This window comes from Rhinoderma darwinii, chromosome 1 (genome assembly GCF_050947455.1).
Source record: "Rhinoderma darwinii isolate aRhiDar2 chromosome 1, aRhiDar2.hap1, whole genome shotgun sequence".
Classification (NCBI taxonomy): Eukaryota; Metazoa; Chordata; class Amphibia; order Anura; family Rhinodermatidae; genus Rhinoderma; species Rhinoderma darwinii.
This window is the reverse complement of record NC_134687.1, coordinates 206,852,981-206,875,551: the sequence shown is the minus strand read 5'-3', so window position 1 is coordinate 206,875,551 and position 22,571 is coordinate 206,852,981.

Below are 22,571 nucleotides of genomic sequence, written 5' to 3'. Positions count from 1 at the left end.
TCCCTTAGTCGTTTCCTGTTCCCAGTGTTCCCGTGCCCTGCTACCTGTGTCCTGTGCTGTATTTGTTCATGTTCCCTCTATAGTGTTGGAGTAGTGTTGTGCCATTTACCACATCTGCTGTGTTACACCGCATCTGGTGTAATCTGCCACACTTTGCAGAAGTCTGAAGTTCCATCGGTCACTAGCCACTGCGACTATCTGGACTATTCAGGTACCCTTGTGCTCGACTTTGTATTGATTAGGTACTCTGTGGTTTGGCCAGCTGCCTCCCCGCTACAGCGGTGCGGCCTAGTGGGTCCACATACCCACAGATCGTGACAGTGGGTATGTTGTCAAGTAAAGAGGTAAGATTTGGAATCTTTTTATCCTTAAAGGCATTATTTCTAGGCATTTTCACTAGGTGTCGCTAAGGTTCTGGAGGTGGCATCTTATCTCCCATAGTCACTGGGAGTAGACTAAGGGGAGTAAGAGGGGAGATCGATGTAGTTGAGTTTTTTAAGCTCTTGGAAATGGTGAAAAGTGGCAATCGTCCTTATTGTACTGGGGCTGTTTTTATGGGTGATCTGATTTTGAGAGAGGAACACCACATTTTATCTTCAAGTACTTTATCCATCAGGGCTGTTTCGACACCAACATCAAGGGACTAATGTAGAGATCTAGCAAGATGTAGCCATCTACATAAATGATTGGCGGTGTAATATAGCGAAGGATCTGGAAGGCCCATACCTCCAGATAAAGGTCTTAAGATCAGGAGTCTATGTGGTAGTCTCGGTTTGTGTGTGTTCCAGAGGAAGGTAGAAAACAGACACTTGCCCGAGTCAAAAAAGACATATGGGACCTGTAGAGGGACTGTCTGAAGTATATATAAAAGCTGTGGAAATATGTATGTTTTTAAAATAATTATTTCTGCCTGACCGGGAAAGAAACAGTAGTTTAAAAGAGAGGAGCTGTGTTTGGAGCTTCTGTAGGTATGGCTTGTAGTTAGCAGAAAATAGTTCAGAGGGGGTTTTCGTTAATTTAATTCCTAAATATGTGATAGAATGAGTTGGCCAACGAAAGGGCGCCAGATGTTTCACCACTTTAATATCTTTATCGGGAGACGTGATGTTCAATACTTCAGATTTAGAAAATTTTATCTTAAAATTAGATACTGAACCAAAAAGTTCAAAGAGTTGGAGGACGTAGGGTTGGGTATTATTAAAAGAAGATCGTCTGCAAAAGCTGCCGTTTTATGCGTATGTGTACCAAGTTGTAAACTTTGTATATTAGGGGATTGGATGATTTTTTAGATCAGGGTTTCCTTTGTGAGGATAAGGAATGTAGGGGAAAGTGGACACCCCTGCCTTGTGCTATTGGAAATTTGAAAGGCTGGGGACAATGTACCATTTATTCGCAGTCTGGTCGTAGGTATAGAGTAAAGTGAGAAGATAGCTTGGAGGAATGGTAATGGGAGTCCAAAGTTTACCAAAGTGAAACGCATGAAAGACAACCAAGCTCGATCAAATGCCTTTTCAGCATCGGTACCTAAAAGAGTTAAGGGAATGTTCTTAGAGGTAGGATAGTGAATAAGGTTGATGAGTCTGGTGGTGTTACGTTTACCCTCTCTCTGTGGAACAAATCCCACTTGTTCTGGGCTTATTAGTTTTGGTGAAAGGGGATTAAGCCTATTGGTCAGCAGTTTTGCCCACCATTTCACATCTGTGTTAAGCACACTCTCTATTTTATACAGAGACACACAACCGTTTTGATTCATATTAAAGGGGTTTAATCTTTTGTGTGTTAGTGCTTTGAACTTAGGAATGTGTTTACATTTTTAATGTACTTACAGTTTCAAAATGTCACCAGTCATGTGCCCAACGGCAGCATTGAGAAACGGGGCCAATTTTGAAACTGTATGTACATTACAATCGTAAGCAGATTCCCAAGTTAAAAGCACTAACACATAACAGTTTTAACTCGGAAAACCCCTTAAGGCTATGTTCACACAGAGTATTTTGCAGGAGGAATATCTGCCTCAAAATTCCGTTTGGAAATTTGAGGCAGATTTCCTCTCCCTGCACGCCGATTTTTGCGGCGAATTTCGCGCCGTTTTTTGCCCGCGGCCATTGAGCGCCGCGGGCATAAAACACCGTGAAATACGCTTTCTCTGCCTCCCATTAAAGTCAATGGGAGGTCAGAGGCGTAAACGCCCGAAGATAGGGCATGTCGCTTCTTTTTCCCGCGAGGCAGTTTTACTGCTCGCGGGAAAAAGACGCAGACGCCTCCCATTGAAATCAATGGGAGGCGTTTTCGGGCCGTTTTTGCCGAGTTTTGCGACGCGGTTTCCGCGTCAAAAAACTCGGCAAAATACTCAGTGTGAACATAGCCTTAATCACTGAGAAAAAACTCAATGAACTAAAAAAAAATATTTTCCTTAGTATAAAATTGGAGTTACATGGTACAGGGCCCGTGGAACTCTATGGGTGCCATATTACAGATTTCTACCACATGGATCAGTAATACGGCAATATGCACAAGGCCAAAAAATCATATACACATAAAATTATTTATGACACTACTATGTAATAAACATTTCCAGGATAACTTGATTCAAACCATACAGTTCTTTGGCACGTATCACACTCAATGAGCTGAAAATCTATTTTAGGCCCATTCAGTGAATCTTGAGGCATTTGACTAAGTGCTCTTAGGGCATGACCACACATGGCGGAATTCCTCCGCAACTGTCCGCATCAATGCCGCACCTAATCCGGGTTGCGGATTACGGCTGCGGATCTGCACAAAATGTGCAGAAAATTGATGCGGACTAGCTGCTGCGGACTGCGGGAAAAGTGCTTCCCTTCTCCCTATCAGTGCAGGATAGAGAGAAGGGACAGCACTTTCCCTAGTGAAAGTAAAAGAAATTCATACTTACCGCCCGTTGTCTTTATGACGCGTCCCTCCTTCGGCATCCAGCCCGACCTCCCTGGATGACGCGCCAGTCCATGTGACCGCTGCAGCCTGTGCTTGGCCTGTGATTGGCTGCAGCCGTCACTTACTCTGAAACGTCATCCTGGGAGGCCGGACTGGAGACAGAAACAGGGAGTTCTCGGTAAGTACGAACTTCATTTTTTTTTACAGATACATGTATATTGAGATCGGTAGTCACTGTCCCGGGTGCAGAAACAGTTACTGCCGATCGCTTAACTCTTTCAGCACCCTGGACAGTGACTATTTACTGACGTCTCCTAGCAACGCTCCCGTCATTACGGGAGCCCCATTGACTTCCTCAGTCTGGCTGTAGACCTAGAAATACATAGGTCCAGCCAGAATGAAGAAATGTCAAGTAAAAAAAGCAAGACGCATCCGCAGCACACATGACATGTGCATGACAGCTGCGGACTTCATTGCGGAACTTTGAATCTCCATTGAAGTCAATGGAGAAATTCCGCCATGAGTCCGCCACTGCTCCGCAACAGACAGAGCATGCTGCGGACACCAAATTCCGCTCCGCAGCCTATGCTCCGCAGCGGAATTGTACGCATCGTGTAAACGAACACTGCGAAATTAAAGTGAAAGTCAATGTAGAAACGGCTCCGCTGCGGATTAACGCTGCGGAGTGTCCGCAGCGGAATTTAAGTGCAATTCCGCCATGTGTGAACCCGCCCTTATTGTCCTATCATAGTTTCTCTAATAAAGATTTAGTTCTGAAGTTCTGAAGTAATCCCTCAGGATTGTTTTAAAAGAAGCACCATCGTTCAGAAAGCTTTTAGCTAGGTGAAGCCTAATGGCTGTGCTGTACATTAGGAATATAAAATAACTATGTTTATGTTTCAGTGACAGAACCAATATGTCTATATTATTGAACATTTTGTGAATCAAAGGAACAATTCTTAATGTAAAATGATCTGTAGCCTTCTGTGCTCTCAGCATTAAATATTAGGATATTAAAAAGTAGAGTCGCTGTTAACTTCTCACATTAGAACTTCAGCTCATCCGTGGCATTCTGGGTGACTTGTTATATGTGGTTTATATTTCCAAGGTCAAGTACTTTTTTGTCTATGGGAAAAAGGAGCAGCTGTGACCTGAGTGCATTTAGAAAGTGTCCATCATAATATAGCTACATCACACTTCTAACCTTATCCTTATGTGTCTTTTAGCTGCAAATCTGCCATTCTACCCCATTTAGTGGTAGCAGGTAACTTCTTAATTAAGTTAAAAGATGTATTTTACATATAATCAATATTTTCTTTAAAATCTGGAATTATTACAGTTCATTTTACAACATTATTATCTGGTCAGGTTACTTGTACAGGAAATACCTGGCATATGTGTTTTATCATTACAAATATTTTCTCATTCAATATGTATGAAAAGGCACGGTCCACTGAAAATCTGTAAACACGGTAATTCTGCTAAAGTTCCAAGGAATAGTTAAAAATGTCAGTTAACAAATTTATAATGGGTCATGTTAAGCTAAGTTCACACTTGCGTTGTATAATCTGTTACTCTGATCCGTTTTTAGATCAGGATAAGGGTAAAAACTGATCAGTTAAAAATCCCATTAAAATAAAAATTACGGATTATAATCTGTTTGTATTTGTTTTACATTGACCCCAAAGATGTAAATACAAACAGATTGTTAGACATCCTTTTTTTTTTAATGGAAAAAAAAGTTCTTTACTCTGCACTTTTATCACAAAAAAACGGATGACTAACATAATGGATGCGAACGGACACTAAAGGATGAAATTTAAAATCCCATTGATTTGAATAAGATTTTTAATCGATTCGTTTTCATCCTTATTCTGATCTAAAAACGGATCAGAATAAGGGATTATACAATGCAAGTCTAAACTTAGTCTTAGTATTTGTTTGCACTTAAAAGGCTATATGTAAACCTTTAAAGGGCAATTTTTTAAAAAATAAACAGGTCAGTTAGTGCTACTTTCTAAATAGTTTTTGAGATACAGCTGCTCTGTATTCTCTATACACCGCAACTGTATATTTTCCTATGACCTGAATACGTCAGTCCTGGCAGAACTTAGATGTAATAGATTAAAGGCAGAGCCTGCCTGTCAGAGACTCGCAGGACCCGCTTTCACTGGCACCGTCAGTCCTGCAAACCTGACGGGAACAGGATTTAGTGCTAGATACAGCTGCTATGAATAGGGAATACAAAGCAGCTGTATCTCAAAAAGTAAAACAAATTTTTAATAAAAACTATTTAGAAAGTTGCACCACAGTAAATGACAGTAAATTACCTTTTTATTTTAAAAAAACAAAATTGACTTTCAAAAGGTTTACATAGCCTGTAATAAGTGTTTTGACAATTTTACACTTCAGTGCAACGAAGATACCTATATCCATAGAATATTTAGTGACAGATATTGATACTGTTGATAAGACCAAAGACATAGCTGCAGCAACGGCAGACAGTATGGGGTCTACGGGCAAATGTTGTTCCTTTTTTTGACGATAAATCATGGTTGTGGTTTTCTGCTGTCTAGTTCTTCTATGTGTATACTCCTTCATACAGAAGATCTGATATAGGACAACTATCCATACTTTGGTTGCTGCAAGTAAATAAAGTTAGGGTATGTTCACACACACACTATTTACGGACGTAATTCAGCCGTTTTACAGTAAACCTACAAAGCAGCCTCAAGAGAGAGAGAAATAGGGAGTCCCCAAAAACTGGTAACAACAACCTAAAAGCACAAAAGCACGGGGACCAGACTCCCCAATAGATAATATAGCACAAATAATAGCCACGTATTGTAAAAGAACATAGCTTTATTAGTAAACAATACACGGTATCACATGAGATATATAATAACAATACAAATGGTCACATGGAGAGCAGCAGCAACAGGTATATATATGCATATACCAAGAGGTTACCAGACCTAACCCATCTCAACAAATGACGTCCTGTATATGATAAACACCATATATGATGTATACTAGAGAGTAATATAAGTACAAAATAGGAACTGCCAAATATCGCTAAAACAGCTGCATAGTGTATCTAGGTCAATAGTAAAAGATATATGATAAAGCCTATATAGGTAAATGAACACAATGGCAGCAATAGCAGCAAAATCTAATGGTGGACATATCTAAGTATACCTAGAGACATAGTGGGGAGACAGGACGTGATGAGATGTGGCACAAGGACAGAACGCCTCATTTTACGCCAGGAATTACGAAAATACTGCTTCAAAGCGTCGGCAAACATCTGGCCATTCATTTGAATGGGTTTTACGATGTACTGTGCAGACGGTCATTTTTTTTACGTGCCGCTGTCAAAAGACGGCGCGTAAAAAAGATGCCCGCGTCAAATAAGTGCATGTCACTTCTTGGGACGTAATTGGAGCCGTTTTCCATTGACTCCATAGAAAAACAGCTCCAATTACGTCCGTAATGGGCGCCGCGAAAAACGCCTGCACATGCCCTTATGTCTGAAATTCAGGAGCTGTAATTTCAGAAGTAACGGACGTGCACATGTGAACATACCCTTACACTTTAAAAAACATAAAAAAGCTATTACCACCAATATTTTACAATTAAATTAAATAAAAAAATCTTTTTTATATATACTACTGCTAGGCCATATAGCCTGAAATAGGTGTAAAACAGTAATGCTAGCCTGTCTGTTAGATTAATCGTAATGAGTGAACAAAACATATTGTATGTATAACAGTAGTAGCCTGAATTTCAACCTCATTCAATGGTCAGAAGTAGAGATTAGTAAACTGTTTTGCATGATTTACAGATTTTGCCAATCCATACAATACGATGGGAGGTCTATCACTTTTTTTTTTTATACAGCTAAAGCAAATCTCATACCTTGCTAATTGATTCGCCACTGCACACTCATGGCCTTCAAATTGCAAAACAATATAACAGTTTCAATCACATAGAAGTGTTCATATTTTTTCCTGGCAGTGCAGTGCCCATAAAATAGGGATAAATAAGTTTTAGCCATGCAAATTGAGTCTGATGCCAAAACTACATGTATCCCCAAATAGTATGTATTACTATTATAATTATATTAGCTCTTGCGGCTTGTGCTAGTGGTGTCCCACCCCACTTCTAGTAGGGTTGCCCTTGTCTGGAAGTCCTGCTACCCTCCATTCGGTAGAGTTTGTGACAATGGCATCTTAGCAGGAAGTTGTTGGATGGTCCACTATTTTAAGCACATTTCCTCTCCATATAACAATGTGACTATCTAAAGTCCACAGTCTAGCAGCACAGGTAATAAAGGCGGGTACATGTCCCAGGGACTTGACCCTTGTTCCCAACTCAATAAACAATATCAGAAAAAGACAGCACTCCCAGTTAAGGTGAAAAAATGAAGAGATTTTATTAGCCCTGGTGCAACGTTTCGGCTCCACACACTAGGGCCTGAAAAGTTCTTCATATTTTCACCTTTACTGGTAGTGCTGTCTTTTTCTGATATTGTAATGTGACTATCTATCATTTATCGGATCAAGTGAAGTTTATGTCCCCCTCTCTGATTGAACGAGTAAAGATTATGTCCCCCTCTGATTGAACGAGTGAAGTTTATGTCCCCCTCCTTGATTGAACGAGTGAACATTATGTCCCCCTGCTTCCTCGGTGACATTGGGGGAGATTTATCAAGCTGTCTTATAGTAAGAATGTAAAGGATTTGCCAGACACAGGTTCTGTGTCGATGCCCGTGGGCAATCAGTCTGCACCTGCTCCTATGTCTGTGAGACTGACTCCATCTTCCACCACTCAGGATGGCAGGCTTAGGAGTGGGAGAGCCTATCACAGCCTGGCCAGACGGAGCTAGTTCCCGCCCACTGTCTATTTATACCTGCCTTTCCTGTTCCTCCTTTGCCTGTGATTCTTCTATGCTTATTTCCTGGCTTGCTGCTGCTGCTTGTACTACTGATCCTCTGCTTGTTATTGACCTTGGCTTTCTGACCACTCTCCTGCTCAGCGTTTTGTACCTCGCTCTCTCCTGGTTTGACTCGGCTCGTTCACCACTCTTGTTGCTCACGGTGTCTCCGTGGGCAGCTGCCCCGTTTCCCTTCTTCTGTGTACCCCTGTCTGTTTTGTCTGTCTTGCACTTACTGAGCGTAGGGACCATCGCCCAGTTGTACCCCGTCGCTTAGGACGAGTCGTTGCAAGTAGGCAGGGACTGAGTGGCAGGTAGATTAGGGCTCACCTGTCTGTCTCCCTACCCTGTCAACAGGCTGTGATAGGCTCTCCCACTCCTAAGCCTGCCATCCTGAGTGGTGAAAGATGGAGTCAGTCTCACAGACATAGGAGCAGGTGCAGACTGATTGCCCACGGGCGTCGACACAGAACCTGTGTCTGGCAAATCCTTTACAAAGAATGTCCTTGGTTGCCCATAGCAACCCCACGGCTTTCATATATTAATGAGCTCAGGTAAAATGAAAGCTGAGCTCTGATTGGTTGCTATGGGCAACAAAGGACATTCTTACTATAAGACAGCTTGATAAATCTCCCCCATGAAGTGCAATATTTTGTTGCCCTTAATTTTAAAATGGATCGACATTTCTTGGAGTCTCCTCCACTCCAGCCTATTATAGCTGGTACCAATAAAACCGATTCATGAAACAAAACTATTTACTTGCAAGCAATACGGACTGCGAAAACTGCCATCAACCTCTGCGTTGGATCGCTCATCGCCAATGTTCTGATGGATATTCTTGGAAGTGTATTTGCAAGAACTGTGCGTCATCATGGGTATCCATCAGAAAGGGCTATTTCTTTGAAAAGTCGCACATCTCTCTGGAAAAAGTGGCTACACATTACTTACCGCTGGGGTTCGGAAACCTCTGATAAACAAGCTGCACAACTGACTGGAATATCCAAATGCAGGGGGACATAATCTGACCTAACCATACCACAAATAGGTTAATGTGTATATATATATATATATATATATATATATATATATATATATATATATATATATACTGTATATATAAAAGTGTATTATAGAGTCTGAATTGTCTATGTAATTGTGAGCAGCAGCTCTGACATGACATCAGCATCACCCAGTCACCTAGATAACATTTATTAAACTTAGTTCAATGACAATACTTTTTGTACCTATACAAAATAAGGGAGAAAAAATATTAACAAGCTCCTATTATTGACACATTATGGAGATTAGCAGCAAATTAAGTTTCAACCAAATACCATTATATTTGTCTGCGTATTTGTAATGAATTCCGCTCAGTGGTTAATCAACATAGTAATTTATTGCTTAAAGTGGTGTCTCCTGCATTTCACAGATCAATAACATGTTCATCACCTCCAGGTACAAATCGCTGTCTTGTGTCACCCAAGGTGTTTATTATTGATTAATGTAAGTAGAGATGTGCCTGCTGAGGTCAGCAGGAAGAAATGCCCCTTGCCATTAAAGGTGGATCATTTCAGAGATAGTAACGGCAGATGCCAAGTGCCTTAAGTGAAAAAAAAAAAAAGCCTAGAAGAAACTACTTTTCATGAGCTGGAAAGGGGAGAATAAAGTGGATCAGCACAAGCTGAAATCAATAAAAAAACATAGATTTTTTTCAAGTGAATTAAATGCTCGTGAAAGGTGTTGAATTGATAACAACTGGGGCAGAACACTCCATTTGTACGTAGAGAAAGAACATCTTAATCTGAACCTGAACAAGACTACAGCGACTCTGAATCAACGACCCATTTATAAAGAAAACATGTAGATCATCATTATTGCTGTGAGATTCTTAAACTGCTATCTGGAGCTGAAGCACTTTGTCCAAAGCAATAAGTCAGATTAGCAGATGTTGAATGCATCCAACAACTGAATCAGCTATAAATATTCATGTAGATTTATTATTTTAGGGTATCATGTAATAAGGGGACTAACAGCTTTTAATTGCTTACATAAAAATGTAGTTCATGACTCATATGACATAACCGACAAACGTTGAGTTTGTGTGTTCTCCCCATGATTACATGGGTTTCCATCCGGGTACTCAAGTGTCCTCAGACATACTACAAAAAACATACTGATGGGTTAAAGGGGTTGTCCACCTTCTGACAACTGATGACCTATCCACCGGAATCATATTCAGAGGAAGAGAAATTTACTCTGTTGGTATGTCTTTTGGATCTATTGTCATTGTTGCGTTTTTTTAAGATAGAATGTAATCCTGCAGTTTGCGTGCGTTTTTTTTTTCTACAGGTGTAAACAATGTCATAGTTAGAATCCTTTATCTCGCTCAAATTTAGCGCGTTTGACTCTGGTTATATCATCTTCAAGTGATGTAATATTTTCCTTTACTTTTTTGTTTAGTTCCTCATAATTTGGTAATTGACTGAGAGTTGATAAACAAGTTCGAATTTTATAGAGATTTCCACTTCTTGAAGTTTGCATTTTTCATGCTTGATGATTTGTTTCATTAATTTGCTAGAAGCTTCACTTAAAATTTCATTCCATTCTGAAATAAAATTTGTGTTGTAGATAGAGGTTGGTATTTTATGAATATGTAATCCTCTTGGGATCATATTCTTATCCACGTATGATTGAAGTGTTATGCTATCCCACCATATTCGAATTTGCTGGCTGAGATCCTTCTCTAGATCATGCATTAGTTTGATTAGATTGTAATTAGTGTCATTATCCGGCACATGGTGTTCAGAAAAAAGATCTGCAGCTCTCGTAAGTCTTTCAAGACTGTTAACCCCTGAGTGACCACCAATACGCCTTTTCACGGCGGTCGCTAAGGGGCCTTAGGCTAGGCCGCCGCCTTTTCGCGGTGGCCCAGTCTAAGTCCTGCAGGGGTGTCCCGTGCAGGCTGGAGCCGGGGCTCGGCTGTCTGATGACAGCTGGGCTCCTGCTCCAACGCACGCGATAGAAGCTTACTTCGACCGCAGCCGTTTAACCCGTTAAATGCCGCTGTCAATAGCGACCACGCCATTTAACTTGTTTACAGAGGGAGGGAGCTCCCTCTGTCACCCATCGGCGGCCCACAAATGCAATCGTTGGCCTCCGATGGGGTGTAATGACAGCCGGGGGCCTGATAAAGCCCCCCCGGTCTGCCCTGGGCATATGCCTATTAGGACGTGCCTGAGGCACGTCCTAATAGATTGCCTGTCAGATTTACACGGACAGGCAATAATACTCTGGTATACTAAGTATACCAAAGCATTATAGCTGCGATATGAAGATCGCATAGTAAAGTCCCCTAGTGGGACTAAAAAAATAAGTAATTAATGGGAAATAAAGATTATTAATAAAAATGACAGTAAAAAATAAATAAAACCATTTTTTTCCATAAAAAGTGGTTTTATTTAGTAAAAGTGTAAAAAATAAATAAAATAACACAAATATGGTATCGCCACGACCATAATGATTCAATTAATAAAGTTAATATGTAATTTCAACTCCAAGGTTAACACCGTAAAAAAAACACGCAAAAAAACAATCGCAAAATTGCTATTTTTTTCCATTGCCCTCCAAAAAAGTCATAATAAAAATCAATCAATAAGTCCCATGTACCCCAAAACAGTACCAATCAAAACGACGTCTCGTCCCACAAAAAACAAGCCCAAAACATCACTACATTGATGGAAAAATAAAAAAATTACGGCTCTTGGAAAGCGACGATGCAGAAACAAATAATTTTAGTTCAAAAGTGTTTTTATTGTGCAAAAGTTGTAAAACATAAAAAAAACTCTACATATGTGGTACCATCGTAATCGTACCGACCCATAGAATAAATGTAACGTGTTATTTACACCGCACAGTGAACAATGTCAATTTAAAACGCATAGAACAATGGTGGAATTTCAGGTTTTCTTTTCTAATCCCCCCCCAAAAAAGTTAATAAAAGATAATAAAAAAATTATATGTACCCTAAAATGGTGCCATTAAAAAGTACAACTAATCCTCATACAGCTATGTAGATAGAAAAATAAAAAAGTTAAAGCTGTTTCAATGCGACTATAGAAAAACAAATAAAATAGCTTGGTCATTAAGGCCTAAAATAGGCGGGTCACTAAGGGGTTAATATCGATGTTATCATGATTAATCAGTGAACCTGTGGATATCGGAACATTTAAATCCGTCATGATATTGTATAGCTCAGTCTAGATGGACTGATATGGATTTTTATATACTTGATCCAATCTGACCATATAGTTGTGTGTAATTAAAGACATTATGGAATAGTCAAAAGTATATTAGACGAATACATTTTCAAAAAACATATGTTAGCATCAGTGGTGGGGAGCAGTAACCCATGTAAAAAATCGACATGCAATGTGTAAAAAACAGAAAAAATTACAAAGGTTCGCTCACTGCGTTTCTACTGCGTTAATTCATGCGTTGATTGATCCCACGTCTAAGTATTGCAGGTGCTCGAAAATACTCCCAGAAGAATCCTCAGTTTAAAGCAGGTATACAAGGCAATGGAAGTGGACAAAAAATGGTGTATCCAGCCCTCTGGTTAAAAAAATATAAGGCTTTATTCGGTCATTTTAAAAACAGAACGATTAAAATGAAAATTCCGGGACCACGCTTCCGCGTTTCGAACCTCAGGGGTCCTTAGTCATAGCTTAGTCATAGCTTTTAAGTTCACATATTTATACCCTATATCCCAAGTCAGGTGATATCCTGTGGGTTGGGTTAAACATTAACCGTTTTGTCGGTTGATTGAATTTTTACATCGATATAACATATCTTATCTAAATATATTACTATGTATTCGTCATTTAGGAATTCAATAAATATGACGAGCATAAATAAATGATTGACCATATGACAGAGATTCTGACAATAATTTCAACATGATTTAAAAAAATAATGTTCCTAATTGTTCCCTGAAAAAACACGCCAAGTTGTCCATTTAAAACCTCATTTGCATATATATAAAATAGCTCATAATTTGGCCAAAAATGAACATTTAAAAAAAAAACAACAAAACGTTACTGTTATCTACATTGCAGCGCCGATCACATGCAATAGGAGATAGGGATTTGAGAATCTGGTGACAGAGCCTCTTTAACTTGTTTTTTTCCAAAGGTGGGGGCTCAGGGCAGGTCCAACAGGCTCTGTCTTTGTTCAACTAACATGTATGTATATACGATGTGATCTTAAACCTAATTGGTTAAGCTACCTCTGCAATGAAGCTATACTTGTAATCATGTGTGTCTTCTATTGGCTTTTGTATGTTATCGCTCTTTGGCATCTTGTCCTGTATAAATAAACCAAACAGGGCATCATTCTACAGAGAATGCCACAGTGTGATATTGATGAACTTCCGTGTCTGTGTCTTCTCTCCGATGCATCGTTATCTGATTTGGACTCCGAGACTGGATTCTTAGAGTACCTTTAGCTCTCCCAAAGCCAGGCTACTCCGACTCAATAAACACTTAAAGGGGTTGTACAATATTCAGATTTCTAATACTGCAGAACCCCTTTAGATGCAATGTAAAATATAGTCCTGAACTAGAACATTCTCTAAATGGGCCCTCAAATTCTCATTCATGGGTCAAGAAGTATAGTCCACCACTTTCCTTGAAGACTTCTGTGCTCTTCTTTTTTCATAGGAGTTTAAGGTAGGCTCTCTTCTTATAGATGACTTAAATAAGAGACAGGTTTCTTTTAAATAACATCTATTGCAGTGGGAATGCATATTTTCTAATGTTCTCTGTATAAGGGCTCTATATACATATAACTAATATATAATATATATATATGCTTACTTTCTTACTACACACTCACCCACGTGTGTACAAGGGCTGGTATAATAGCTGGGTTTCACCTACTTGGTCGCCCACTATTACTACCGCCTTTATAATCAGGGTCACTAGGGTTATGCCTAGTTCCCCTACCTTTTCCTTATACTAACGTTGATCTAATTGCTTTAGCGGCTACTCAAGGGAATAAGACCGTACAATAAATACAATTGTATAGTAAATAAAGGGTAATATTTATTACTAACAATAATCACACTTGCATATAAAATACACCAAACTAAACACAGAACACAGTAACTGATCACAGTATAGTATCAGTATACCCGAATACACATAACACGTTAATATATACTGAGTATACTCACACTATACGTAGTACAGTATAAACACGGTATCCTATGTTATGCCTCCACCCACATACCTAAACATACACATGAATACAGTTACGTTACAATCTAATACACGCTAACTATTTCTGCTCGCTCCCTCCTAATATAGCTTTCCCTATACTCTAAGGGTTAATAGCAAGGGTTACCAGGGACAGCAGGAGGATAAAGGGTTAACATAACGTGTAGCTGCTGCTACACGTGGATACTTAGCAGTCCATGTGGTACAAGTTGGTGTGGTCTCTCAGCAAGGGCCATGAGCAGGCCAGGAGGGAAGAGGAGACCCTTAGTGGAGTTGGGGAGCAGGAACAAGAGAGTAAGCTTTGGGAAAGATTGTCCTTTTAAACATCCCCGTGCACACCTGTGTGACCTCACAGGCTCATGCACGTGAAAGGGAGGGGCCTGGGCCTCATGGAATACCATTATCTAGTAGGTGAATGGGTATACACCTTTCTGGAGGGACAAATCTATATATATCTACACTCACATGTATATAGATATAAATATATAAAACACTTCCCTTTACAATCCCCCTGTTGTCGGGAACACGACAATGACATTTGTGGAAGTGTTTGTTCTGTATTACCCCCTCAACCTTGTTACTGGTAATGGTCGGAGATGGAATGAAGTATACTATTGGACCTAGATACGTGACATCAGCTATCTCCTCAAGGACACCTTCCCGCCAGTCCTCCAACTCTGGAGTCTAGTGTCGAAATAAAAGAAACCTCACAGTCTCACAGTCCAGAGAATGAAGTTGAAATGAAATCTCTTAGTCCATTGAACGAAGCCTCAAGGTCCATAGAACGAGGTTGAAACAAAACCTTCACAGTCCATAGAACTAAGTCTCAAAGTCGATTGAAACTCCAAGTCTCTATCCTTGATCTTCTTCTTTCTTGGATCTTGATCTTTCTTATAAATCTTTTCCTCTTTAGCGGCGGAACGAGGTTGAAACGACTCAGTCTCAAAGTCGATTGAAACTCCAAGTCCCTATCCTTGATCTTCTTTCTTGGATCTTGATCATTCTTATAAATCTTTTCCACTTTAGCGGCGTCAGCAGGTCTTTTAGCGGCCGATCCCATAGCATGCCAACCCGTGTAAGGCTACTTGTGCCCTCACACGGTCAGCCTTGGAATGGCTTAGCCCGCCTTCCGACAACCTTTGTACGCAGTCCGTTATCTTTCCAAAACTTTTCAGTATCTTGATTGAAGACGAAACAATCTTTGTGGGCCGATATCCATGTCTCTATCATGGCAGGTTAACATCCCCGAGGAGGAGATGATGTCTTAGTACCCAGGAATCTACTGTGGGGTGGAGCATCGCCTTCCATTTCCCCTCTAACATTCAATCCATCATCGTATTGACCATACCAGTTCTCAGGTTGAGGTAGCAAATACCTACCAGGGTGTGTGTGTACCTTATCTGTCCCTAAGGGTTCCTACACACTACCCACTCATACATACAAAATGTAAAATAATCAAACATACAAAAATATTCCGCCCTAAACCATAGGTATATGTACATATAGAGATTCATGCTCAACTAGCATCTCTCACTACTCCTCCATAAACACGTGAAAGGTACACATGTAAATGGGGTGACTACAGGCTGTAAATATATGTCCGCCTACATGTACATACTCACTCGCTGTGGGATGGGCACGTCCTCACTGAGTATACCTATGTTGCGGACACATATCTACACCTAGAATGTCCATATGTACACCTTGAAAGTTTTTGTACGACACATTGATACATATTACATTACACAAATATACATAAACTTGACGATTACGGGTCGCAGGACAGTATTGCTGTTATGTCCTTAGTCCAAGTTCATGCTTTTACGCCTGACCTAATTTACTTGGTCAGCAAGTCCTTTCACCCATCAGTACTATCACAGGGTGGATGAGCAGGTTGAAGAAGAAAATTGCTTTGGGGTTGTAGCCAAACAGGCTCTCCCATCAGGACACCTCTGAGTCTCTTTTCAGGGAATGGGATGGAGGCTTGAGTCTCAGACTCTTTAAGCTCCTCCACGATATCCTCTTCCTCACTGAACTCAGGATCATCTGGAGTCTTATAGGAGCATCTGAGCGGATATCGAGCCTCTACTCAGGGGTGACTGCAGTTCTTCTGTTCTGCTACATCGATACCTGTGATAAATCAAAAAGGTACAATGCTCCTTGGAGGAGTATTCCTCTTCCGGTGCAATTAGTCGCACAGATGGTGTGGTAAACATATTGCACTCGGTACCAACCCCATTACCCTTGACCCATGTATCTTAAGCTTGAAGAGGGTATTGGGTTGACCTTCATCTCACAGGTCCCCTCAGCATCTCAACACTGGTGTCTAAGCACCCGGTCCTAACTACCTTGGCAGAGGATCGTATCCTCCTCCTTCCAACATCCATCTGTACAGACAGATATGGATGGCTGCCCTTACAGGTTAGGATATCTGAGGGGAGCTGTAGATGATGTACCATTTTGTGGATCTTCACAATTCTCATATTTGTGGAACTATATTCCCATCTTACCAAACCCATTATCTTAAAATCAAGATATGGGTGTATTGCCAGGGTAACCTCCCCCTGTCAACCTTTCCTAAAGGACCACTGCAGTTAAACACAAAGGAATCAGCCATTTGTTCGCTGTTTTTAATTGCACTCGCATTAGGCCTCAGATGGAGTTGTGATACCTGTCTGAACCCCCCAGGTCTAGGTGCACAGAATAACATACAACACTACACTGTGAATTTATGTTATCTGTTCACACTGCTCAACCTGAGTTCACAGTATAATAACAACTTCAACGTTATCCTAATAGAGAGCAATTAAAACATTTTGCAATTATAGATGTAAATGTATTATCATCTTGAATTTCAAGGTCTAGGTGCGCAGCATAACATAACACTATAAGTGAACTTAAGTTACCTGTCCGTACCTCCATACCTAATAGAAGTTCACAGAACAAGCAAATACATCACTATTCATTGGCTGGTTCTTCAGTTGTATTCCTGGAGTGGTTTTCTAATTATGCATTATAAATACAGGCAACACCCATATAGTATAAATACATATTACTGATAACAAGGAATATACCACAATAGAATCTGTGAAGGAGCCACAAAAGAAAACACAACGACCACAAAAGAACTGTGAACAAACAACAGAGCATACAGGAAAAGGGAGACCATAAACACACCTTACAGACAAAGAGATAACACTCAAAGAGGCTCTGTCAATTATGGCCTACTTAAAATTCACAGCTGAATTCCAAACCAGTTGTGGTTCGTTATTCAGTTCTTTGAACACATGGTTTAGCAAATGTGTGGGGGAGATACTCATGTAGCCATTTTGTCCTTTCCTATAGTCACAATTTGATGTAATGTGGCCATTTTCTATTGTTTCATTACTAGGCTTTCCATGGTTGCTCATACCATGGCAGTTTCTAGCAATATGTCCCATCTGACCACATTTAAAACATTTAACAGGACCACATTGCTTAGTACCCAAAGACTTGCAGTACTTTGCAATATGGCCTGAGCCGGCACATGCAAAACATTTAACAGTACATGCTCTGCTGGACTTAGGGCAGTCACCAGTGCATGATCTCTTAAAGTTCTGCATGGCTAGGGCCGCACTTCTGACTATCGTACGCTTACATTTGCGTAACACTTTCGTAACAATGTTACCTTCAGGATTCCGGATGGGATCACGATTTGGGACATCTGATCCATCACTCTTTCTACTCCCCCCTTTTTGCCCTGTAGAGGGCAAACTTACAGCAGAATCAGGCCTTGAAAAAGACAAGGCCGGTAACATTTTTGAGAAATCTTTTATGATGTTTTGCATACTGGCAACCAATTGTGACCTAGCAGCAAGCTCATCATTTAACTTGGCAATGATCGCATCCGTAGATGCCGCCTTATCCTTAAACGCATTGATCACAGCATAAGACCCAGTCAGCTGTGCATCAATATCATCACCACGATTTTTCAAAACTATCACCTGCGATTCCAGCATGCAAATTTGCTTATCTCTATCAATGTTACATTGAGCATTCTCTGCCAGTTGTGTCTGCAAAGCAGAAACCTGCTTCACACAACATTGGCAGGGAAGATTTGGGGAATCACTCTTCGTTTCTGAGTGATCAGGCTTCCACGTCTCTTCATAAACACATATCAGTTTAGCCAGGATGTGGAGCCTTTTGGAGGTTTTGTTAAAAACACTCCTCTTGCTTATGCACATCTTATCATGCGCATAAGCCTCATCCAGCAGAGTGGACCACAGCATTCCTGCTGACTTGTATGTAGTGGGGGGTACTGGGTTGAATGAACTTTGTTTAGAAAGTTTTTTAAGTGTGGAGAAATCCATACTTACTCTATCAGAAGTCCTCTTGGTTACTGCAGAAGACTCTAATGTGTTGCTCAATCGCACGACGATTTGTCGGCGTAGATCAGCACACCGCAAAGCAAAATAAAAACGTTAATACTTTAGAAAAATAAAACAAAAAACAATAGGTTCGCTGTTCTCAGTTGTATCCTGTATTAAGCCTTAAATAAAATTGCATTACTCGTCTGAACTTCAAAAAGGACTAGGCGCACAGCATAACACGACACTACACCGTGTACGTACGTTACCTGTCCACGCCTCTCTGCCTATCTTAGTTCACGTTTTAACACAATTTTATTGTACAAAACACAGAAATAAATTGAAACCAGTTCGGGCCTTGGCTCGCCAAATGTATAAGGGCTCTATATACATATAACTAATATATAATATATATATATGCTTACTTTCTTACTACACACTCACCCACGTGTGTACAAGGGCTGGTATAATAGCTGGGTTTCACCTACTTGGTCGCCCACTATTACTACCGCCTTTATAATCAGGGTCACTAGGGTTATGCCTAGTTCCCCTACCTTTTCCTTATACTAACGTTGATCTAATTGCTTTAGCGGCTACTCAAGGGAATAAGACCGTACAATAAATACAATTGTATAGTAAATAAAGGGTAATATTTATTACTAACAATAATCACACTTGCATATAAAATACACCAAACTAAACACAGAACACAGTAACTGATCACAGTATAGTATCAGTATACCCGAATACACATAACACGTTAATATATACTGAGTATACTCACACTATACGTAGTACAGTATAAACACGGTATCCTATGTTATGCCTCCACCCACATACCTAAACATACACATGAATACAGTTACGTTACAATCTAATACACGCTAACTATTTCTGCTCGCTCCCTCCTAATATAGCTTTCCCTATACTCTAAGGGTTAATAGCAAGGGTTACCAGGGACAGCAGGAGGATAAAGGGTTAACATAACGTGTAGCTGCTGCTACACGTGGATACTTAGCAGTCCATGTGGTACAAGTTGGTGTGGTCTCTCAGCAAGGGCCATGAGCAGGCCAGGAGGGAAGAGGAGACCCTTAGTGGAGTTGGGGAGCAGGAACAAGAGAGTAAGCTTTGGGAAAGATTGTCCTTTTAAACATCCCCGTGCACACCTGTGTGACCTCACAGGCTCATGCACGTGAAAGGGAGGGGCCTGGGCCTCATGGAATACCATTATCTAGTAGGTGAATGGGTATACACCTTTCTGGAGGGACAAATCTATATATATCTACACTCACATGTATATAGATATAAATATATAAAACACTTCCCTTTACATTCTCCAATTGTGCTTTTCACTAGGTATTTACTTAAATAAGTTTTCACTAATTTAATTTTTTTATATTGTAGACAGATCTCAAATATATGAAAACATTGAGATCATCCATTTTCTTAATATAAGTAAAAAAAAAAATAATATTACTAAATAGAGAACATCACAGAAAACTTTATTTTTAGATGTGATCAATACCATTAAAATGCTGGCAAGTTTATATTCTGCAATACATTGTACAAATATCTCTAATATTCTCTTCGGCAGAAGCTGTGGTGAAGTAAATGTTAATAAAAAACACTGTAAATATACAGTGAAGGAATGAAATGGAAAATACAGAAGAAGTGGTTAGAGAATTCACAACCATCTTGAATTCAAAAATGTTTAGAAATATTAAGCTATAGCATGAAATCTGAATAATAATATCTGTAGAAAACAATAAATTGTACAGTGGCCTTTTCATTACATCAACTTGAATTTTTCATGATTTTTATGATGATTGGTTAATTTCACACAGATATGAATGGTTTATGCAAATAGAAATTAATAATAAACCACGTCTTCATGCTCCATATGTATGACACTAGTAGCTACACAGCTTAACCATTCAAAGGTAGTGCCAAGGTCTTCCGATGCCCAAGACAAAACTAGTAGAATGCTTTCCCCTTAACACAACTTTGCCCTGATCACCCATTTCTTACATTTTGTTTTCTGTATTTTTCTGTTCTAGTCCCTAATTTATTGGTGGAGATTTATCAATACTGTCATAGGATGCTTGAATTTATAAGTCAGGGGACATGGTGCAATGGAGCATGTGGCATAATATATTAAGCTCAACTTGCCAGGCATGTTAGACACTTTTCTTTTTCTTACAACGCCTGATAGGTAGCATATATTCACCCTAATTTATTTCAGAAAAAAAATGTTAGTGACCAGGCTTAGTGTGCCCCTTGCAGTGGCTATACTGGTGCCCCAATGCCTCCATCCAGTTCTGTCAACACCCTTGCAGTAATCCAGACTAATTCATACTGCCAGAACAACAATAGTAGCTCAATTAGTAGTTTAAGAAACATAAAATTATCCACACATATCCTTATTCAGTTTCAATTGAGTATAGTCTGAAATAATATTATTTGTAAAATAGATCCAACCATTCTAAATGCCAATACAATATTTTCTATCCTACCAATGTTTATAAAATGTATGCCAATCCTAACAATGGCCATAAAATTCAGCCAAATTCATAAGTGCCCATATAACACCACCAGCCCTGTTAGTGTGAATACAAATATGCCAACCACAAATCATTATACATATAATGCAAGCCCTACCAGAGCCCATGGCATAGTACTATCCTATCACTGACCATTTATTTTTCCCAGTTATATCGGTACCCATGTACTCAAATCAGTCACAGTTTCCATTTAATAGTGGCAGTGATTGTGCCCATATAATATCATTAGTCTGTGTCCTATAATGGCAGCATGTGCTGCTTCGTGCCATTTGCCTCTGGCGGAAGTAAAAGGGTAATTATAAGACTTCTTTATACCTGTCATCAGCTGCTTATGATTTATGAATTCTCTGTAAGTGATGCAAAAACAGGCTCTAAAAATAATCACAACAAATATAAGGGCATCCAGTGTAATGTACATGTAATAGAATTCATTGGGACTACTTTTGAGGCATTCTAAGTTTCTTTCCCATATGGAACTATTGCACAGGTGAAGATAAATCCTTAGCGTACAGAGCTATTCTTCACATTTCTTAACCTCAGACTTAATTTGTTTTATTATAACCCCTGACTGCTGTTCCTTTTAATGGAATAAGAATTTACAAGTTCCCACTGCGTAATCACTTGCACAAACTGGCAGGGATGAATTCGATTTATCAGCAATTTTTTTTCTCTTTTAATGGATGCCCTTCAAGGACAGCACCCAGGTCAATGCAGTAAAGGTAGGTGCATTAATCATCTGCTCTGTGAAAAATAACAAAAAAGAAATAAATAAAGGGCATTAGCACATGATCAACCATGCTGCGGTGCTTACAGGTCACACCCATGGTACAAATAATCTTCAGGCTGCCAAAAGCAATATTGTGAATATTGTAGTAAAGAATTTTTAAAATGGAAGCAGGTAACCTTTTAAGCCATAGGAAGGCTATTAATAAATGTAACTTAGTAAATTCATATAGTGATTGAATATTTTATAGCATACAGCTGGTGACATTTATAATACTGGATACAACCCTAGGTGTATATATATATATATATATACATACATACATTCTCTCTCTCTAAAAGAAAAGTAAAAGAAGAAGAGAAGGAAAGGTAGAGAGGGAAAAGAGAAAAAAAGGGTAATAAGACAAAAAATAGAGACCAGAGAGAGATAAGAAAAAGAGAGGGGAAAAGATAAAGAGAGAGATGAGAAAGAAAAGACAGAGAGAGAATAGAGAGAAGAGAAAGAAATCAAGAGATAGTGAGGAGAAAACGTGGCAGAAGAGAACACTAGAGGAGAAAGAGAAGTGAGAGAGACGAGAGAGGGAGTAAAAGGAGAGACGAAAGAAAGAAAGAAAGAAAGAAAGAAAGAAAGAAAAGGTAGGAAAAAAACACAGAAAAAGAAAACTAAGAGAGAAGAGATAAAGGGGAGAGAAAAAAAAGAGGGTGAGAAAAAGAGAGAGAGAGAGAGCGAGAGAGAGAGAGAGATAAGAATGGAAGAGATAAATAGAGAGGAAGAAGGAGTAAAGTAAAGAGAAATAGGTAACCAAGTGAGAGAGAT